The sequence below is a fragment of the Lucilia sericata genome, unplaced genomic scaffold (assembly GCF_015586225.1).
Source record: "Lucilia sericata isolate MDLA Ls3-8-SP2 unplaced genomic scaffold, ASM1558622v1 Contig000000F_arrow, whole genome shotgun sequence".
Classification (NCBI taxonomy): domain Eukaryota; kingdom Metazoa; phylum Arthropoda; class Insecta; order Diptera; family Calliphoridae; genus Lucilia; species Lucilia sericata.
In genome coordinates, this window is record NW_023994042.1 from 185,864 (window position 1) to 193,996 (window position 8,133).

Sequence of the window (8,133 nt, forward strand, 5' to 3'; positions counted from 1 at the left end):
AAGAAAATATCTACAGATATAATTCGGAAAAAGTACATTTTTAATATTAAGGATATTCACTTCACTTTTATATTTATTAATTAAACTATTAAACTTTAAACTTATAGTATACAAGTGATGCCCGGTACACGTTTCAGTCCCTTGATTGGACATGAGGACTCTCTAGATAGATATATAGATAGATAGATAGATAGATAGATAGATAGATAGATAGATAGATAGATAGATAGACAGATAGATAGATAGATAGATAGATAGATAGATAGATAGATAGATAGATAGATAGATAGATAGATAGATAGATAGATAGATAGATAGATAGATAGATAGATAGATAGATAGATAGATAGATAGATAGATAGATAGATAGATAGATAGATAGATAGATAGATAGATAGATAGATAGATAGATAGATAGATAGATAGATAGATAGATAGATAGATAGATAGATAGATAGATAGATAGATAGATAGATAGATAGATAGATAGATAGATAGATAGATAGATAGATAGATAGATAGATAGATAGATAGATAGATAGATAGATAGATAGATAGATAGATAAGATAGATAGATAGATAGATAGATAGATAGATAGATAGATAGATAGATAGATAGATAGATAGATAGATAGATAGATAGATAGATAGATAGATAGATAGATAGATAGATAGATAGATAGATAGATAGATAGATAGATAGATAGATAGATAGATAGATAGATAGATAGATAGATAGATAGATAGATAGATAGATAGATAGATAGATAGATAGATAGATAGATAGATAGATAGATAGATAGATGACAACAAAGCTCCAGGATTGGATAGCATTCCTAACAGAGCCCTAAAACTCGCGCTATCATTAAGACCAGCAGTATTCGCCCGACTATTTAAAAAATGCCTCGAAGAAGGTAAGTTCCCTGATGAATGGAAGAAACAAAAACTTGATCCCTAAGCCGGGAAAAGTCCTTGGAGAACCACAGTCATATAGACCTATATGCCTGCTGGACACTATGGGTAAATGCCTTGAAAGGATAATATATAAAATATTATTGGATGCCACAGAGAGTGCCCAAGGCCTATCCGCTAGACAGTATGGCTTTCGAAAGGCAAAATCGACTATCGATGCGATTAAGTTCGTCATAGATACCGCCAAGAGTGCAATTACCGGCAAAGGTAAACAAAGGAAGTACTGCGCTGTCATAACACTTGACATAAAAAATGCCTTCAACTCCGCTGGGTGGAATCATATTGTAGCGTCTTTAAGACATATTAATACCCCAGAGTATCTAATAAGAATAATCAAAGATTACTTTTCTAATAGATCTTTGTGGGTTAATACTGATGCAGGTATGAAAACGTACAATATCACATCCGGTGTCCCACAGGGGTCAGTCATAGGACCCCTGCTGTGGAATATTATGTACGACGGCATCTTTGGCTTAAAAATTCCCGAGGAAGCAACCATCGTAGGCTTCGCAGATGACATTGCAATACTTGTCCAAGCAAGATTCATTGACGAAGTCCAACTATATGCAAACGAGGCAATCAGATCGATTAAAGATTGGCTAAAATCAGTAAACCTTCATCTAGCAGAACAGAAGACTGAGCTTGTTTTAGTAAGTGGAAAAAGAAAACGGGAATCCTTATCAGTAATAGTAGGAGAGACCACAGTTGTGTCATCGGAAGCAATAAAGTACCTAGGAGTAATGATAGACGACCGTCTGAACTTTAAAAGACACATGGAGTATACATGTAAAAAGGCAGTTGGTGTAACAAACGCATTAGCCAGAATGATGCCGAACATCGGAGGACCACGACACAGTCGTAGACTTCTTATATCAAGTGTAATTAATTCAATACTCCTATATGGATCACCAATCTGGGAGAAAGAAATAAATAATTCATCAAAAAAAGGTGTGATTTTATTATTTAGAAGAAACTGCTTAAGAGTGTGAAGTGGCTTCCGGACTATATCAGGGGAAGCAGCAAATGTAATCGCAGGAATAGTACCCATAGATATAACCATGAAGGAAATGTCGAATGTATATAATACGTTACGCGAAAATCCGGAGATCCCCAAAAACCAAATTCGGAAAACTGAAAGAGAAAAAGCCATAGCAAGTTGGCAAAGAAGATGGGAAAACTCTCCTAAAGGCCGTTGGACCTTCAGACTAATACCTAATATTAATACGTGGATACATCGCCCACATGGTGAAGTGAATTACAACCTAACTCAATTCCTTACGGGACATGGCGGATACAGAAGTTACCTGCATCGCTTCGGTCACGATAGCACTCCCAGATGCCCAGAATGCGCCGAAGAGGATGAAACGGCGGAACACGTCACATTCGTATGCCCAAGATTTTTAAGTAACCGAAACACACTAGAATCTAATCAAGGTGAAAGTATAACGGTAACCTACATAACCAGCATAATGCTGAAATCCCAAGAGAAATGGGACGCAGTTAATAGGTTATGAACGATATAAACAAAACATTACGCGAAGCGGAAAATTGTCCGTAAGATGGCCCTCAGCAGTGCATCACAAAATGTGATAGAGTAAGAAACGAAGAGTTCCCTATTATGGGCAAACCCCCCCGCGAAGTAATACAATTGGCAGTCCCGCGGGGAGTGGGGAAGTAAGGGGGTGTGGTTTAGTACGTAGACGCCTAGGCGAGTCGTGCATGTTCCAACACGGTTGGATACATCTTTGAAGATTCCACACCTCCGGCGGAACAAAAACAAAAAAATAGATAGATATACTAGATAGATAGATAGATAGATAGATAGATCGATAGATAGATAGATAGATAGATAGATAGATAGATAGTAGATAGAATATAGATAGAAGATAGATAGATAGATAGATAGATAATAGATAGGATAGATAGATAGATAGATAGATCGATAGATAGATAGATAGATAGATAGATAGATAGATAGATAGATAGATAGATAGATAGATAGATAGATAGATAGATAGATAGATAGATAGATAGATAGATAGATAGATAGATAGATAGATAGATAGATAGATAGATAGATAGATAGATAGATAGATAGATAGATAGATAGATAGATAGATAGATAGATAGATAGATAGATAGATAGATAGATAGATAGATAGATAGATAGCTAGATAGATAGATAGGATAGATAGATAGATAGATAGATAGATAGATAGATAGATAGATAGATAGATAGAAGATAGATAGATAGATAGATAGATAGATAGATAGATAGATAGATAGATAGATAGATAGAGATAGATAGATAGATAGATAGATAGATAGATAGATAGATAGATAGATAGATAGATAGATAGATAGATAGATAGATAGATAGATAGATAGATAGATAGATAGATAGATAGATAGATAGATAGATATAGATAGAGATAGATAGATAGATAGATAGATAGATAGATAGATAGATAGATAGATAGATAGATAGATAGAAGATAGATAGATAGATAGATAGATAGATAGATAGATAGATAGATAGATAGATAGATAGATAGATAGATAGATAGATAGATAGATAGATAGATAGATAGATAGATAGATAGATAGATAGATAGATAGATAGATAGATAGATAGATAGATAGATAGATAGATAGATAGATAGATAGATAGATAGATAGATAGATAGATAGATAGATAGATAGATAGATAGATAGATAGATAGATAGATAGATAGATAGATAGATAGATAGATAGATAGATAGATAGATAGATAGATAGATAGATAGATAGATAGATAGATAGATAGATAGATAGATAGATAGATAGATAGATAGATAGATAGATAGATAGATAGATAGATAGATAGATAGATAGATAGATAGATAGATAGATAGATAGATAGATAGATAGATTAGATAGATAGATAGATAGTAGATAGATAGAAGATAGATAGATAGATAGCTAGATAGATAGATAGATAGATAGATAGATAGATAGATAGATAGATAGATAGATAGATAGCTAGATAGATAGATAGATAGATAGATAGATAGATAGATAGATAGATAGATAGATAGATAGATAGATAGATATGATAGACGATAGATAGATAGATAGATAGATAGATAGATAGATAGATAGATAGATAGATAGATAGATAGATAGATAGATAGATAGATAGATATGAGGCTTATCAGCATCAATGTGATTCTCGGAAAAGGGTTCTATGAGAGTTATTGAATTATGAACTGAACTCCCCAGTCAGTTGTCAATTTCTTTCTTTCGTGTGGGCAGCAGGTACACCATTCAAGGTATTGAATATAAGAGAATCATATGGAAAAACTAAACAGGCGCTTGTCCAAATGCCATTAAACCTCGCTTCAAAATTAATATCGGAACGAAGAATAAAAATTGGGTGGATTCGATGTAGAGTCAGACAAAAGGAGAAAATTATAAAATGTTTTAGATGTCTAGATCAAGGACATCTAGCTAGTGAATGTACTGGTAGTGATCGTACAGATGTATGCAGAAGATGCTGCAAAGTTGGACATAAATCTAAGGATTGTAGTGAAAATCCCAGATGTGAACTATGCCAAAAAGCAGGAGTCACTGATTATGCACACTTCATAGGAAGTGCAATATGTGTATCTAGAAGAAAATTACAAAACAATAATGATTAAAATTGTACAAATTAATCTTGGAAATGGGCGACAGGCACAAGACTTACTACTACATAATCTTTCAGAAATTAATATTGACATAGCTCTTATAAGCGAACAATATAGAAAATCTGACTCACAAATATGGTTTGAGGACTCAACGAAACATGCTGCAATATTAATCATGAACAATGTATTTAACATAAACGAAGTCTGTGAGGAAAATGCGTGTTTTGTATATGCAACTATAAATGGCATGCGAATATACAGCTGTTACTTTCCGCCAAGCATGAATACTGAAACTTTTACTGAACATTTGGATAAACTTGATATGAGCATAAGATCTACAAAAGGAAAAATTATAAAAGGCGGGGATTTCAATAGCAAATCGCCCGAATGGAACTCAAAAACATTGGACAGAAGAGGAAATCAACTAAGTGAACTTATTGCATCACTAGGACTTATAGTATATAACAACGGCAACTCTCCAACATTCAGAGGAGGAAGAGGAAGTAGTATCATTGACATTACTTTTGGAAGTCCCGATCTCTATAATCATGCTATGGAATGGAAAGTACTAGACGATATTACATTAAGCGATCATCAGTATATATCATTTAATATTGATAGAAATAACATCTCTCAAAATGTTGAACTGAGTCTTCCCAAATGGAACGTGAGAAAAATGAATAAAAACAATTTCAATAATAAATGCTACAAATAAAAGAGTCGAGTACTTTAAATCACACTGATGTAAAGAGCACAGTCAACAAAATGACAGTTTTTATCACAAAGTGTTGCAATGTTAGTATGCCAAAAGTTAACCAATATAATAAAAATAAGAGTCCAGCTTTCTGGTGGACTCCGGAGATTAAACAACTGAGAATAGAATGTTTACACGCGCGGAGAATGGCAACACGAAACCATACAGATGAGACCCTTGTTGAACAATATAGGAAACTAAGGAAACGGCTTAGAATGGCCATTAGAAATAGCAAAAAGAACAAATGGAGAGAATTGTGTAGTTCTATAGATAATGACCCGTGGGGAAAACCATACAAGATAATTACAAAGAAAATATATACGAGAAAACCTATACCCGGCATTACAGAACCAATGTGGGCAGCTAAAATTGTAGCGAAACTATTTCCGACAGATATACAGGGACAAACATGTAGCCCTAAACTGCAAACTCAAAACGATTTTTTGCCTTTTGATATTGAAGAGATAACACTTGCATGTAGAAAATTAAAAACTGGGAAATCCCCGGGTCCCGACGGAATACCAAACGAAGCCATTATACTAACAGGACAACTTTGGCCTGAATTGCTGCTAGATGTTTACAATACATGTTTCAGAAATGGTGTTTTTCCAAAATGTTGGAAAACGCAGAATTTAGTTTTGCTGCGTAAAGGGAATAAACCATTAAATGAGCCAAGTTCATACAGACCATTGTGCATGATAAACACATTAGGAAAACTATATGAAACTTTATTATTCTCTAGACTTCAAGAAGAGATAAAACAACACGGTGGGTTGTCCCCCAACCAATTCGGTTTCCAAAAAGGAAAAAGTACAGTGGGAGCCATAAAAGCAGTAACAGATATGGCAATAGTTGCAAAGAAAACAAAAGGATTTTGTACAATCATCACACTGGATATAAAAAATGCGTTCAACACTGTAAAATGGAAAGTAGTACTGGATTCCTGTAAAAAGAGGGGAATAAGCAGCTTTCTATATAACATAGTGGCAGACTATTTACATGATAGAACACTCATGTACAGAACAGATATCGGAATAAGAGAATATAATATCACTGCTGGTGTTCCGCAGGGATCGGTTTTAGGACCTCTCTTATGGAACATCATGTATGATGGTCTACTAAACATTGAGTTACCAAAAGAAGCCCAAATCATTGGATATGCCGATGACGTTGCTCTTGTCATCTCCCATACGTTGCCACAAGCACTGGAAATTATAGCAAACGACAGCCTTAACCGATGCGATCTGTGGCTATACAATCACGGACTTAAAATGGCCCCTGAGAAAACAGAGGCAATATTAATCACTGAACGCAGGTTATTCAAAATGCCGGAAATAAGAATTCAAAGTAAAAATATAACTTTTAGCCCAAGTTTGAGATATCTTGGGGTACAACTTGACAGTCGCCTTAGCTTTAATGTGCATATACAAAACATCCGAGATAAAGCTTTAAAAACTGCAAATACACTAGCCAGAATTATGCCAAACATACATGGTCCAAAGGATTCCACACGAAAATTAATAAACAGCGTAGTTCATTCTCAAATGCTATATGCAGCGCCAATATTCGCATCGGCAATGAAGAAAAAAAGCTTAATTATTCAACTTCTAAAACCACAACGAATAAGTGCCTTAAGAGTTATCTCTGCATATAGAACAGTCTCCACAAGTGCAGCTCTGGTTCTCTCCGGTATTCCACCCATTGATCTTCTTTTACTAGAGCGAGAAGAAATATGGCAGAAGTTAAAAGTAAATCCGGACCATGAATTTAACGCCCAAAGTATTGGGAATATAAAAGAAGAAGCCAGAAATAATCTAATCCGAAAGTGGCAAGAAAGATGGGATTGTGATGAAAAAGGTCGGTGGACTCATAGGTTAATACCAGATATCAGAAACTGGATCAACCGAAGACATGGTAATATGCACTATTACATAACACAAATGATGACCGGACATGGTAACTTTAACCTATACCTAATGAGGTTCAAAATCAAAGAAAATTCCTTCTGCGATGACTGTGGGGCAGCTGATGATAATGCCGAGCATGTTCTATTTCTCTGTTCAAAATGGGCTGAAAGAAGACAATCCTTAAATAGATATATTGGAACTACACTAACACCGGAAAATATTGTGTCGGAAATCTTAAAGTCCGAAAATGCATGGAAAAGATGTCACGATTTCATTGTTCGTATAATGAAAAATAGATACCAACGAAACTCTGAACCCCTAATCTCATACGAGGATGGGGGAGTAGGAGAATAGTAAACAAATCGTCCGCCCTGATGAAATGCGAGAGTGGTACCGGGGCTGGGCGAAGAAGCAATCGTGGGGCCACTAGCTGATGGCGCGCTATCACTACGTCCTATCAAAAAAAAAAAAAAAAAAAAAAAAAAGATAGATAGATAGATAGATAGATAGATAGATAGATAGATAGATAGATAGATAGATAGATAGATAGATAGATAGATAGATAGATAGATAGATAGATAGATAGGTAGATAGATAGATATGAGGCTTATCAGCATCAATGTGATTCTCGGAAGAAGGGTTCTATGGAGTTGTCAATTTCAGTTGTCAATTTCTTTCTTTCGTGTGGGCAGCAGGTACATCATATCTCTAGGAACACTAAGTTAAATATCGAAAATAGTACTATACTTAAGGCTGGTTTCCGCATACACCGTAACAAGATTTCCTACATTTGCCACAAAAAAAAACTTTCTTTTTTCAGTACAAATATAA